Below are 15,546 nucleotides of genomic sequence, written 5' to 3'. Positions count from 1 at the left end.
TCATATCAACCATTCTCAGGTGAGTAGAAATCAGCAATGAATTATGGGACTGGTAGTTTGTTCCAAATAATACCCCAGTGGGCTGGTGGTAAACATCAAGGAAAATAAAATAACAGTCAAAGTTGTGCCTTTTCTGTTGCTCCTCCTTTCATACATATATATATCCAAAGGAGAACACGTGCCACTTCCAGTGCCGTGCTGACAGGCCCAGCCAAAAGTCCTACAATGAAAAACTTTCTTTTTTTGAAAGGCCAGGTATGTAGCATAACACGTTTCAACTCATGTGGGTCTTAATAATATGCAATCAATGAGGGGCAACTACTAATTTGCTCCTTTTAAATGGGGGAACAGACAATGAGGAAGGACCAAAGTGCCTGTGCGTCAGCAACAGTTTTTTAAGTGGCAGTGAGTCAGTTTTAGTTTTTCTATGAACTATTCTGCATTAAAACAGTGAGTATTCATGTCTTTCTGCAGAGTTTAATCCTTTGAAAATTTGCACAACTTCTCATTTTCGAACGCATATGATTAACCCCTTCGCTGTGGGGATTATTCACCTGCTGTGCTGGGGGGAGGGGGTGCGCACAGCGCCCTGTGCTCATGACGAGCTGAGCTCGTCACAGGTGCATTTGCTCTTGCGGAACGTTCAGCACAGGAGGGGAATTCTCCCCGCACCTGAGCGTTCCACGGGCCATTACGAGCTGAGCTCGTCATGAGCACTGGAGCGCCGTGGCTCATGACGAGCTCAGCTCGTGATGAGCATGGGAGGGGTTAAGACTCGCATGAGTTGAAATGCGTTATGGTACATACCTGGCCTTTCAAATAAAGAACTTAATTGTGCACTTAGCTCAGACCCTGTCTATGAAGGACCAAGTTGTGGCTACTTTGGGGACCTGCTTTCATGTGATGCGTCTTTTGCATAGAATATTCCCCCTCCTTCCATTATCCTTATGTAAAACCTTGATTCAGGCACTGGTTATCAGTCGTCTGGACTACTGAAATGCCCTTTTGGTCGCAGCTAATGAATCATTACAGAATAAACTACAGGTAGTACAGAATACTGAGGCGCGACTTGTCACAAATATGCCCTGTAGAATGTCCTCCCTTCCCTTCTTGCAACAACTTCATTGGCTGCCCATTCGCCAGAGAATCAAGTTCAAAATTTGCTGTCTTGTACATAAAGTCTTAAATGGCAAAGGGCCCAGCTACCTAGCCGACAAATGTATCCCTTATCAGGCGAGCAGAGTCCCACGTTCTAGAGAGAAATCTCTCTTTGCCATTCCTCGCTTCAGGAAATCCTGTACAGGAGGTAAAGCCTTTTCCTATATGGCCCCCCTAAAATGGAATCAACTGCCCCATAATCTTCGAAGATGATGATCTATGAATCTTAAGGAAACTCCTTAAAACCGAACTTTTTGCTGTGTAACTCTTTGCTGTTTTGCTCTTGTACTGTTCCAGCGCAGAGATACCCCTTTTGGGCTGATTCAGGCGCCCTATAAATTCTTAAATTAAATTAAATTTGAGCGAAGTGGCATATAGCGCAGTGACATAGAGTGCAGTGGTGCAGAGTAGAGTGTCAGAGTGCAGTGGTGTAGAGTAGAGGAATGTAGAGTGTAGTGGCATAGAGTGGTGCAGAGTAAAGTGACGTAGAATGCAATGGTGTCGAGTAGAGTGGTGTAAAGTGCAGTGGCGTAGAGTATAATTGTGTTGCAGAGTAGAGTATAGTGGCATACTGTTCAGTGGTGCAGAGTAGAATGGTGTAGAGAGTAGCTGCGTAGAGTATAGTTGTTTTGAACAAAGTGGTGTAGAGTGCATTGGCATAGAATGCAGTGGCATAGAGGGCATCGGGTAGAATTGAGTGGTGTAGAGTGCAGTGGAGTTGAGCGGCACAGGGTAGATTGCAGTGGCGTAGAGTGGAGGTGCGTCGAGTGGAATGGCTTAGAGTGGAATAGAGTGGAGTAGGGTGCAGTGGCATAGAGTAGATTGTTTCAGAGTAGAGTGAAGTGATGTAGAGTGCAGTAGCATAGAGTAAAGTGTTGTCGAGTGCAGTGGTACAGAGTAGATTAGACTGGCTTAAACTGGATTGGTGTAGAGTGCAGTGGTGCATAGCAGAGTAGAGTGTAGTAGCATAGAGTAGACTGGTTTCGAGTAGAGAGGCATTGAGTGAAGTGGCATAGAGTGGAGTGGTGCAGAGTAGAGTGTAATGCTGCAGTATGGAGTGTGGCAGAGTGGAGTGCCAAAGTGTGGAGTTTGGCAGAGTAGAGTGCGATGGTGTGGAGTGGTGCAGAGTAGAGTGCGATGGTGTGGAGTGGTGCAGAGTAGAGTGGGGTGGGGTAAAGTGAAATATGCATGGTGTGGTAGAGGACTGTCATTGCAAACACATATTCAATAGAAATGACCATTACATTTGCACAGACATACAGTTTTACTGATAAAAGTGTACAGCGCACAAATGATAATGTGTGGAAGACTACTGTATTGATCTGTATTGATCGTATTAAAGTATTTGTTTCCATCACACTGCAGAATTGACAAAATATGCTTAATTTGTGCTGTCCATATTCTGAAATATCTGCACAGTTCATTAAGAGACATTTAAATATTGCTTTGTGCTAGAATAAAAATAACATTGTATAGCACACACCAAGAAGTCACATATATCCTCTCACTTCGGAGTCAGAGAAAGAAAGCTAAACACCAAGCTCCCTGAAAGACAGAGTTTGACATTTGACCACTGTCTTTGAATGCACAGCAAATGTGACAAGATCAGAACAGGATGTAACGGCTTGTTTACAGAAATTGAGCACTGGTGGAAGATTAAGGTAAATAGGGTGTGCGCAAGGGAAGAGACGAACTCAAGCTGAACAGCCTAAAACAAAGCCAGCAAATAGAAAGCAAGCAAATGTGAGTTAAAAACCTCAAAGCCAATGGTAAGCAATGGGTGGAATGCATTCCCAGGGAAGCTTTCCCAACATCCCCATGATGTGGTTAGCAATAAAGACAGCTGCGCTGTCTGGTAGACTTCAACCTAAATAATCCTTTTCTGGGTTGTGCAACACCCTGCCAATCCAGTTAACAATGGCACCTAACATCCTCTCCTTTCTGAGGTTACTCAAGGCTTACCTTGTCATGGAAAACGTTGAATAAAGGTGCACGGGACTGACTAAACAGCCCCCCTCAACTTTTTCATGGAATTAACTACTTAGATTTTCAATTACTCACCTCACCACTTCTAATCGCTTTGTGTATTTAGCTTAGCTCTCATTAACACACCTGTCCTGATAGCCATCCACCCTAACGTTTCCCACCACTCACCCTGCAGACTTGATTTCCCTTGACTCTCTGTTCCTCCATCCTTTGATTTATGATTGATGTCCAATATAAGCATATTTATATCACAGTTTATGTTCGATGTACAGCATCCTAATACCACGCGGTGAAGCAAAGCTTTAGAAAAGCAAGGTAAGTACCATTTTTTAAAATCACTGGGAAAGATATGTAGCTCAAATCACTATGGGCCAGATGTAGGTGGCCAAATACCGGTCGGTAACGGCCGATTTCGTCCGTACCGGCCGGTATTTGGAGTTTCAGATGTAGGGGGCCTTAATATTACCGATTGGGTAAATTTACAGATTCGGTAAATTTACCGATTCTGTAAATTACCGAATCGGTAAATTACTGAATCGGTAATTTGTGATGTAGGTGGAAGTAAAAACAGTGTCACAGGCCCTTAAGAATTTGTTATTTACCATTAAATACTATTTGATGGTAAATAACGAATTCCTGTGTACATGCTCATCTGTGCATGCACACCTGTGCCATGTGGCACACATACATGCCCTAAGGGCATGTATGTGTGTCCCATGGCACACAAGCCTGAATCAGGGGTGCAACAGGGTGTCAAAGTGACACCCTGTCCCCCTTGTCAATTCGGTAATTTTACCGAATCGGTATTTACCGATTCTGTAATTGCCATTGGTTCCTATGGGCCTGAAGGCCCATAGGAATCAATGGCAATTACAGAATCGGTAAATACCGATTCGGTAATTACCGAATATTACCGATTCGTGTAAAAATACCTACATAGCATTTACCGATTTGTAAATACCGAATCGGTAAAATTCGGTATTTACGATTCGGTAAATGCCATTTACCTACATATAGCCCCTATATTTAGAACAAAGTTGTCATGTTTTGCAATCCCCCCCTGCAGAAACGAGTGCCTGGCATGACAGTTATTGCGAAATTTAGACTTTCTTATTGCTATATATAGGAACAATGGTTTGCAAATCACTCCTGATCCCCTTGGCTGAATAATGCAGGAGCGGCTCCTCGCTTGATTAAAAATCAGGGATTCAATCTCTCGAAACCATGTAGTTTCATTTTTTAAATGTAGTCCCCTGCATATTTCAACTGGGGTCCCAATTCATCTTAAACCCCATAAATATTTACACGATACACATATTACGCACATATCAAAGGGCAGAATTACAATAACTGGCGCATCTCTGCATATCAGCAGGGATGCGCCAGTTATTGTGCGTCACGGCAGACACCTCTTGTGCCACCGTGGATGCGTTGCATTTACAATGGGGCGCACCATGGGGCAAGAATAGACAGATGCGTGACGCATCTGATGCCGGAAAGGTGACGCATTGCTTGAGTTGCATCGCAAGCGCGATGTAGCTCCAGGAAGGCTCGGGCGCCCCTATGCCTATCATGCTGCGTCAATCCTTACGCCTGCTTCAAGCAGGCGCAGGGTTTTGACGCAGCATGGCCGTAAAAGTGACTGAGTGAAATCTTGTAGATTTTGCTCAGCCACTTTTAGTAGGCGTTCCTGCGCCGGAACGCCCCCCCCCCCCTGTGCCACAACGCCCACATGTAGCAGAGGGCTTTACAACGTGACACATCTCCCTAGATGCGTCACGTTATAAATACCCCTCAGCATGGCGCTGGCTTTGCTTTGCGCCTCCACTGAATCACAAAAGTGATGCAACGGCGGCGCAAATGTGGCGTACGGAGCTTGTAAATCTGCCCCCAAAATGCTTACCTCAATCTTGAAACCTTTGACATGGATAAGGCAGCATTTTATAGGTCTCACCCACAGACAGCTTTAACTATCTCAAACTTCCAGCTGACATCATCAAACAATCTTCCTTGAACACCTATTGCTGGTGATTGTTAGAGATGAGACTATTTTCTTCCGCTACATGGGACGGCCCCTTTAAAACCCCACCTTTAGATGCTGAACTAGATGGGGCAAACGATGAGTGGTCTGGGCAGATGATAACTTAAATCTACTCCCTCAACAACTTTAGGAGGAAGTAAACTGTCCTAAGGTTAAGGGTCTGTTTCGAATACTTGGGTTGTCTCGTTCTTAAGTGCTGTTCTGCAGCAAGGTACAGCAGCTACCAGCCTTAAAGGCAGTCCTGTAGTGGGCACCTTATAACTGATCACACTTTCTTATTGCCAGAATTTCTACAGAGATAATGTAGGTATTCTAAGAATGTGTGAAATTCACAGGATAAATAAAGTGTAGTGTATATAAATAAAGTGTTAGTGTATATAAATAAAGTGTAGTGTATATAAATAATGTGTAGTGTATATAAATAAAGTGTAGTGTATATAAATAAAGCGTTAGTGTATATTAATAAAGTGTAGTGTATATAAATAAAGCGTTAGTGTATATTAATAAAGTGTAGTGTATATAAATAGTGTTAGTGTATATTAATAAAGTGTAGTGTATATAAATAAAGTGTAGTGTATATGAATAAATAAAGTGTTAGTGTATATAAATAAAGTGTAGCGTATATAAATAAAGTGTCAGTGTATATTAATAAAGTGTAGTGTACATAAATAAAGTGTTAGTGTATATAAAGTGTTAGTGTATATAAATAAAGTCAAGTGTATATAAATAAAGTGTTAGTGTATATTAATAAAGTGTAGTGTATATAAATAAAGTGTTAGTGTATATAAATAAAGTGTAGTGTATATAAATAATGTGTAGTGTATATAAATAAAGTGTAGTGTATATAAATAAAGCGTTAGTGTATATTAATAAAGTGTAGTGTATATAAATAAAGCGTTAGTGTATATTAATAAAGTGTAGTGTATATAAATAGTGTTAGTGTATATTAATAAAGTGTAGTGTATATAAATAAAGTGTAGTGTATATGAATAAATAAAGTGTTAGTGTATATAAATAAAGTGTAGCGTATATAAATAAAGTGTTAGTGTATATTAATAAAGTGTAGTGTACATAAATAAAGTGTTAGTGTATATAAAGTGTTAGTGTATATAAATAAAGTCAAGTGTATATAAATAAAGTGTTAGTGTATATTAATAAAGTGTAGTGTATATAAATAAAGTGTAGTGTATATAAATAAAGTGTAGATTTGCAGAAAAGCTTAGATTTCTTACTGCAGTCTCGGAAAGAATTGAGGGCAGCGCTAAAGGAATATTACCAACAAAACAGTTTAAAAATAGAAATGTCCCCTCTAATGACCCTCGAATAGATAAATATATTCAGATACAGCCATCCGGCCTGAATCCCCTTGCCCGGTTTGCTTTAATTTCGTTTGTGGACCCCCTACTCATCCCAGTGACAGGTGGATTTATCACCGAGGTCTTAAGGTGGTGGTATCAATCTTTTGATTGGCAGTCAGTTATTTTGTTCGCCTGTCGCTTTGTTGTGCTCCATCCTCACTTCTCCCTGCGAACTTGCCAGAGCTGCTACAATTCTTCTCACCGTCACAAGTAATCAGAGGGTGTAATGGGAAATCGATTGACCGCTGAGGTCAAACGGTGAGCATTGATGACATTTTATTTCCAAGGGTCCTGAGGCCTCCGAGAGACGCACCAGGAAGATGGGCTCGCCACATTAAGATGCAGCTGGAGCATCTCACAGGGGTCTCTGAGAAATGATGCTTCTGCCCGCCTTCCCTTCACAAGAGGTAAGGTTCCCCACTTTTGCCAGACTACGTAAAAAACTCTGACAAGCAATTGAACCCAGCTCATACAGCGCATTGTTCGGAGAGAAACACGCGTGCAGCGCGCTCACGTGTCCAATAGATAGGCAGATTCCAGGCCAGGCTGTTGCAAAAAGGGGCAGATTTACAAGCCCCTTGCGCGTCTTTTATGCCGCAGTTGCGTCACGTTGTAAAGCCCTGCGCCAGAAGGAGGTGTTCCTGCGCAGGGAGGTGTTCCGGCACAGGAACGCCTTCTTAAAGTGGCTGAGTGAAATCTACAAGATTTCACTCAGTCACTTTGGGGCCCATGCTGCATCAAAACCCTGCGCCTTCTTGAAGCAGGCGTATGGATTGACGCAGCATTAACAAGATAGGGCCCCCCAGGGCATTGTTGGAGCTGCGTCGCGCTTGCGACGAAACACCAACAATGCATCACTTTTACGGCACAGATGCGTGACGCGTCTGTGCCGTTTTTGCCCCATGGTTCGCCGTATTGTAAATGCGGCGCATCCATGGTGGCGGAGGCATGGCGCACAATAAGTGGCGCATCCCTGCTGATATGCAGGGATGCGCCACTTATTGTAAATATGCCCCAAGATATCTTTAGGTCTCGCCAACCAGACGGTAAAAGCCGTCGGCAAAATACCTAGGGGCAGATTTACAATTACTGGCGCATCCCTGCATATCAGCAGGGATGCGCCAGTAATTGTGCACCGCAGCTCCGCCACCCATGATGCGCCGCATTTAGAATGCGGTGCAGCATGGGGCAACAACAGCACAGATGCGTCACGCATCTGTGCCAAAAGATGACGCATTGCTGGAGTTGCGTCGCAAGCGCGACGCAGCTCCAGCAAAGCTCGGGGTTGCCCTATTCTTCCAATGCTCCATCAAGCCTTACGCCTGCTTCAAGCAGGCGCAGGGTTTTGACGCAGCATTGGCCTAAAAGTGACTGAGTGAAATCTTGTACATTTCACTCAGCCCCTTTTAGGAGGCGTTCCTGCGCCGGAACGCCCCACTCTGCACAGGAACGCCTACATGTGGCGTAGGGCATTACAACGTGACGCATCTCACAGATGCGTCACGTTGTAAGTACCCCTGCACCATGGAGCAGGATTTGCGCCGCCGCTGCATCACAAAAGTGACGCAACGGCGGCGTAAATGAGGCGAAAGGGGCTTGTAAATCTGCCCCCTACTGCGGGCTGACAAGGAACTTTCAGTAGGCTTAGACCCGCCTCCCATTGCATACTATTGGTTGGCTTTATTGTCACTCTTATGTGTTTGCATCGCATTCAATGGCTTTCTGTGTCCGTCTTTTCCCGCCCCTAGACCAGAGGCGCTGAGAGTTAGCATTCTAAAAGGCATGCTTAAAACGGTTCTTTAAAAGTATTACAGATCGGAAAAAAGTACTATTTCTTTACGCAGTAGACATGGACTAAAAGCAGATCCTGTTCTTGTGCAACATGTCTGCACCACACCTTTACGCAGAGTGCTTATTTTTACATTTATGCAGTTTCCAGCTCATGTCTAGTTGAACTTGTGTATTATGGTAGACTAATTTTGGGGTTTGCCTTCTCTCCATAAACCTTTGAGTAGAAACACGTCTGTAGTCTCTCCCTTTCCGAAATCCTAGGGGTCGCTGTATTCCTGAGTTTACCTTACCCGGGTGAAGCTGGGTACTCACTCCTGCAGGTTGGAAAGGGAAGTGTGTTTGGTATATCCTACATTTTCATAAAAGACATTTGTGTGTGTGGTTCAACAAAGGAAGAACGTTGCCCCGTTTCCCCAAAAAAACACGAGCATGAATTTATTTAAGTTAATTACAGCACGTAAGTGGGATAAATGTCTTTTTGATTCTGTTATGCACACACCCTATTTTGAAAATTCTCTTTCTATAAAAGTTTAGTGTTTGGGGCTATCTGATATATAAACAATCAACACATTTCCACCCTTAACATTACTTGTGTCTGTGAATGGGGAACCTTTTTACATTATATTAAATTTAATTAAATCTAAGGTGTAATGCATTGTAGTAGGGTGCACGTGATACAGTGACATGGCGCCCCCCCTGTGATGGGGCAGTGGTGTTATAAACCATACTGTGGTAAAATAGCTTACTGCGACTATTATGACGAACACTATGCTCAACATACCTTTATTTTTTCTAATATATTATCTGCACTTTAATTTTGCTACTTGTGGTTACATTTATGCGTATCACACAATAAGCGGTCGTTACATGAAAGAATGCATTCACTTGAAATGGCGCGACCTATTGGTTTCGCCACTGCTTGTTTTGAACACTTTTGCAGGATTTGGAACAAACTCGAAGGATTTATGGCACTGCTGTCACACGCCCTTTAAACTACACCCCCCCTCCCCCTCCCCCCAGTAAGGCTCATCTCTTGTCACGGCAGTCAATCCTGCAGGCTGTATACAGTCAGTGTAACATAATTTAGATTTAAGAGCAGCGGCCAATTTTGCTGCTGCGTTAAATAGAAAACACAAGGAGATGATGGACGGAGCGCTGACATTTTTCAGACACTCCCATTCCCCCAGTCACAGATCTGGGTTGAATCCATCATCATTCTTTAGCTCACTTCGCCAACCCAGTTCAGACCCAGCCATATGCAAATCAGTCTTGACCCTGTGCCTCATGGGAACAGTCCAGCCCGAACTGCCAAGCCAGATCTTCCCTGGACCGGAAACAAACAACCTGGGACCGGTTTCTGGGTAACACCCTTCATCAGCCAGGCTAGCTTGAATCCAGTGGCAAAGTGAGCAAGGACCCACGTATGGGCATACCATGCCAACTTAGGGCGAACTAATTGATACCAAAGGGTTGATGATGAACGGAGCGCTGAACCCAGACCCCCAAGGTCGTTTTTTTTAAATTAAAGAGAAGTATGCACTTTGCACTCCTCCCTGAGCCCTCTTATGCCCCAGAGACCCCATCCCCAGGCACACTACTTAAAATAAAGGGGAGGGGGCCTTGTTAGGCCCTGGGGACCTCAACTCCCAGGGCATTTTTTTTCAAATTAAAGGGAGGGGGGACTGGGGGCCCCCCTCTATGAGCCTTCTTAGCCCCTGGAGACCCCATCCCCCTCAAAAAATGCTCCAGCCAAGCGGGAATAAACACAGGTTTCCCTAGCCGTGCCTGTGCAGGCAGGTAAACCGCAATGTCGCAGAGGGGGGCTCCCTGGGATATAGCTAGTGAGCTGGCCCTAGGGCACAGGTCCCCAGGGCAATAAATGGCCCAGGGAGGGGACTGCATGGCCCCAAACCATTTTGCAAAACTTTGGCTCAAGGGGTGAGCTCCCCGGGGTCTGTCATGGGTGGCCAAGCCCACACCACGCAGGGCCCGTGCAATTAGCTGCAGGGCAAGACCATCACAATATAGAGGGTTGTCATTTCAAATGAGGCAGACTTACTGGCTTTGTCAAAGGTTCATAACATCAATATGTAAAAAGAAGGCCAATTTGTCTGAGAGATTATGCAAAATCATGAAAGAGGAGTCATTCTGCATTTAGAGCTATTTTCTTTGCACAAAAATGTTAAAAACATCTAAAATGGATGTGAGAATGTGTTTTGCACTATGAAAATAGCGCTAGATGCAAAAGACAATACATATCAGCAAGCAGCCGCTTGTGCTCGCTATGGTAGTATGTTTTTCCTCCAAATCACTCTTGATTACATGAGCACGTGTACTCATGTGATTATCAGTCATTCTGTGTCAAAGAGTAACGCGGACTCACCAAAACTACTCCTCTGTAATTCAAATTACTCCCACTTCTGGTGTAAAACAGATCCGTTGAGTCATGCATTCAATTACACAGGAGACTTACTGTTATTGTTCTTAAGACAGGCCTGGGGGCTGGACTGCGCCCTCTGCCCCCCCCATCCCCCATAACAATTCAATTAATAGTTGATGTTGCCTCTACCCCACCTTGTGGCACCACTAGAAATATAAAAACAAAGCCCATGCATGGCATTATGGGGCACAGTGAATTGAATTTGTAAAGAGTAGACTCGCTGCTTCCTATAATAAAGCGGCAAAGCTGTATCTATTTATCTTTTTTTATAAGTATTATGGGTGCCTCCAATTTTCTTTTTTTTGCTAATGGCAACATGGGGAGCCCACTTTGGCGCTGCCAGTTTTGCGGCATCGCGCCACCGTTTTTTTTGTTGGGTCCCCTGGTCTCACCCTGGGCACCCACAGCTTTTCTTTTTTATAATTTGTGGCAGTGCAGGGACCCGTCTCCCCAAATGCCAGCACAGTACCTTGCTGCCGGTGAGAGTCTGCAGATTCCATCTCCCTGACCACTCCATGTGGGCAGAGTGTGTGCAGTGTACATTGCTCTCTTCATGAGGGGAAAGGCAGGGGATGCATGGTGGTGCTCCTTTGACACTTGATTTCAAGGTCCTGGGGAAGAGATGGCGGGACCTCATGCAACAAAGCACTGGCTCCCAGATAAATGGAGGCCCCCTGGGGCAATTGCCACAGGGAGAGGGGCTGCATGTATGCCCCCTCCTCAAATATTGTTTCAAAATAAACATTGAGGTGACCCCCAGTTCTTGACCTTTAACAGAAAAAATCTCCAGGTACGTTGCTGCTGTAAAAAAAATAGATTTAGCTCCTGGGGATGCTCCTCTGGGATCCTCTCAAAAGGCCTAGAGGGTCAGGGTATCCCTACCCCGCCTCTCCTCTATAAGCCCTACTCTGTTCAATATCTACAGGGCCCGCTCTCAGCCATTGTCAGGAACTATGAACTCAACATTGTCTCCTATGCCGATGACACCCAGCTGATTCTCTCCCTCACCAACGAATCCACCGTCACCAAGAGAAACTTCCACGGTGGGATGAAGGCTGTTACCACCTGGATGAAGCACAGCTGCCTCAATTTCAACTCAGAGAAGACCAAAGTCCTCATCATGGACTCCACCCCCTCTGCCTGGGACGACTCCTGTTGGCCCGTAGCACTTGGAACGCTCCCACACCCACAGACCATGCACGAAACCTCAACATCATTCTGGACTACTCGCTGAGCCTGAGCCACCAAATCATGGTTGTCTCATCCTGTTTCCACACACTACGCCTGCTCCAACAAATCTTCAAGTGGATCCTCACCGAGTCCAGAAAGAAGGTCACCCAAGCACTCATCAGCAGCAGAATCGACTACGGCAACACACTGTATGACGGCATCAGCCAGAAACTCCGCAAGACAACTGCAGATGATTCAGAACGCCTCCACCAGACTTATCCTCAACATCCTCTGCCAAAACCACATCACCGGCCACTTGAGAGACTTCCACTGGCTCCGTCAGCTGAAGAATCACGTTCAAGCTCCTCCACATGCCCTACATGACACAGGACCTATGTACCTTAACAACCGCCTCGCATTCCTCACTCCCACCAGATACCTCCCCTCCATCGAACTGGCCTTGGCAACCAACCTATGTTTCCGCAAGACCACGGCCAGAGGAAGATCCTTATCCTATCTCACAGCAAAGATCTGGAACACCCGCCTTCTCTACCTCAGGCAATCACCTTCATTGCCTAAATTCAGGAAGGACCTCAAGAATTGGCTCTTCAACTGAACCTATGCACCTTGGATGGGCAAGCAGCCGTCCCTCAGCACCTTGAGATCCTTACGGGTGAGTAGTTGCACTCTACAAGCCACCTGATTGATTGAGACGTTATTTTTATTCGTTTTCATGACATGGGGACTTAGTTCCTGAGTGCTAAAATGGCCGCCAAACATCTTTGTTGATGTTGACAGGAGACAATCAGATCTTATTTGTTGACCTGATGGCTCCACAGTACTTCCTCATCTCTAGATATCTATACATTGTGAACCTTAAATCCTCAAAAACTACTGAACAGATTTTACACCATATCACAAAAAGCACACTTTCTGGGTAGCAATCTAGCCTTCAACCAAATTTGGTGTCATTCTGTTCATCCATTTTGGCTGTAGAGTTTGAGACCCCCCTTTTTCCTCTGCCCCGCTTGACGGATCACCCTGAACACTTTCAGGAAAGAGCTGAGAAGGAGCTGAGATGGATTAATCTTTTTTGGAAAAGTTTTCTAAAGCTTTATCAAACTGCATGAATGTTATTATCAAAACAAAGAGTACATTTGCTGGGGAAATTCTGTCCTAACTATAACTACACAGTGGCGACCGCCACTGTGAAATATACTGTAATATATAGGATTATAGATGGGTAGCTGTCACTAATGGAAACAAATTCTACTGAGCGGTTTTAAGTGGCATCAACTAGACAACTTGGAACCTTAGGTTCCACATCTGCTCAACATCCTGCAATTCTGGGCAAATTACTTAATATTTCCATGCCTAAAAAAATTATTCTGACCTTTTGTAATGTAAACTGGTGTTTATGTAAAGCACTCCAATGTCCTTGGACATGGTTTGTGCTACATAATAGAGCAACAAAAAAAGGCCACACATAAAAAAAATTAGGGTTGCGTTTTATATTATTATTGAAGGCGTATATGTATTATAAATATGTTAAGAGCACTAAACATTTAGATAGTGCAGATGACTTAAGGACTTGACACCGAATTAAAACAATAAGTATTTTTAACCCACTCAATAGTACTTATTTGATCAACATTGAGAGGATGAAAGACAAGACCCCACACACCCCCTGTAGCCTTTTATGATTTGAGGGTTGCTAGAAAAGGTGTAACTTAGATGGTTAATAAATCCATCTAAGAATCAAGAAATAATTTAGTCTTTGGAGATGGTTCATAAACTGTCAATAATATCTTCTTTAAAGACCTTTGAAAATGTTGCTAATTGGTCCCATATTGGGTATTTGGCGGCAGTGGCATTTTGCAGGCCTTCAAACTCTGAGAGAACGGCCCTCTTGCTTTCACAAAGAGCAGACCACAGCCCTTAGTTCAGCTACTGAACAAAAACCCCACAGGGAAACACATTGAGAGCAGCCCAATGCCGCTGACAGCGAAACAGATAGCACAGGAAGAATCCATTCTGAGAAACATCCCACTTACAATAGTGTGACAGATCCGCCAACGTGAAGGAAGCGCAGCATTTTCAAGCCCGCTGCTTTCCAAGAATCGCGCTTTTAGCTGTCAGAGGCGCGACAGAGTGCCGAGTGATACAAACGCATGCTTTCAAGAGCTGCTGGCGCGCTTCAGCACAGCACAGACCTGTGACGCTAGTTCTGGTGGCCCACACTACGGGCCTAAACATATCTAAAGCACAATGGTTTAACCCACTGGTGTTTATCGCTCCAGGAGAGTCTGTGATGAGGCACTGACAAAGTCAGAGATACTGGCATAATATAGTATTATTAAACCACTGGCATGTTGTTGTCATTTGCTATTTCATTGTCTTCAATAGAGCTCCAAACACCCCAGTGTTACATTAAACTGCAATAGACTCTATCCCCTGTCATTGTCTTCAGTAGAGCTCCCAACACCAAACTGTTACATTAAACTGCGATAAACTGCGATAGACTCTCTGCCCTGTCATTGTCTTCAATGGAGCTTCCAACACCAAATTGTTACATTAAACTGCGATAGACTCTCTACCCTGTCATTGTTTTCAATGGAGCTCCCAACACCTCAATGTTACATTAAACCGCAATAGACTCTCTCCCCTGTCATTGTCTTCAATAACGCTCCCAACACCTCAATGTTACATTAAACTGCGATGGACTCTTTCCCCTGTCATTGTCTTCAATGGAGCTCCCAACACCCCAGTGTTACATTAAACCGCGATAGACTCTCTCCCCTGTCATTGTCTTCAATGGAGCTCCCAACATCTCAATGTTACATTAAACCGCTATAGACTCTCTCCCCTGTCATTGTCTTCAATGGAGCTCCCAACACCTCAATGTTACATTAAACCGTGATAGACTCTCTCCCCTGTCATTGTATTCAATGGAGCGCCCAACATCTCAATGTTACATTAAACCGCTATAGACTCTCTCCCCTGTCATTGTCTTCAATGGAGCTCCCAACACCTCAATGTTACATTAAACCACGATAGACTCTCTCCCCTGTTATTGTCTTCAATGGAGCTCCCAACACCCCAGTGTTACATTAAACGGCGATAGACTCTCTCCCCTGTCATTGTCTTCAATGGAGCTCCCAACACCCCAGTGTTACATTAAACGGCGATAGACTCTCTCCCCTGTCATTGTATTCAATGGAGCGCCCAACATCTCAATGTTACATTAAACCGCTATAGACTCTCTCCTCTGTCATTGTCTTCAATGGAGCTCCCAACACCTCAATGTTACATTAAACCGCAATAGACTCTCTCCCCTGTTATTGTCTTCAATGGAGCTCCCAACACCAAATTGTTACATTAAACCGCAATAGACTCTCTCCCCTGTTATTGTCTTCAATGGAGCTCCCAACACCTCAATGTTACATTAAACCGCAATAGACTCTCTCCCCTGTTATTGTCTTCAATGGAGCTCCCAACACACACCTCAATGTTACATTAAACCGCGATAGACTCTCTCCCCTGTCATTGTCTTCAATGGAGCTCCCAACACCTCAATGTTACATTAAACCGCAATAGACTCT

At 44.3% G+C, this 15,546-nt stretch overlaps 1 protein-coding gene across 2 annotated transcripts in view; it reads right to left on the bottom strand.

The window, feature by feature from the left end:
* The window catches only part of RGS6 (regulator of G protein signaling 6), a 1,203,707-nt gene that overhangs the window by 455,969 nt on the left and 732,192 nt on the right, over window positions 1–15,546 (bottom strand). The window lies entirely within an intron of this gene.

Source organism: Lissotriton helveticus, chromosome 9, assembly GCF_964261635.1.
Source record: "Lissotriton helveticus chromosome 9, aLisHel1.1, whole genome shotgun sequence".
NCBI lineage: Eukaryota > Metazoa > Chordata > Amphibia > Caudata > Salamandridae > Lissotriton > Lissotriton helveticus.
This window is presented reverse-complemented; position numbering and strand designations above follow the sequence as displayed.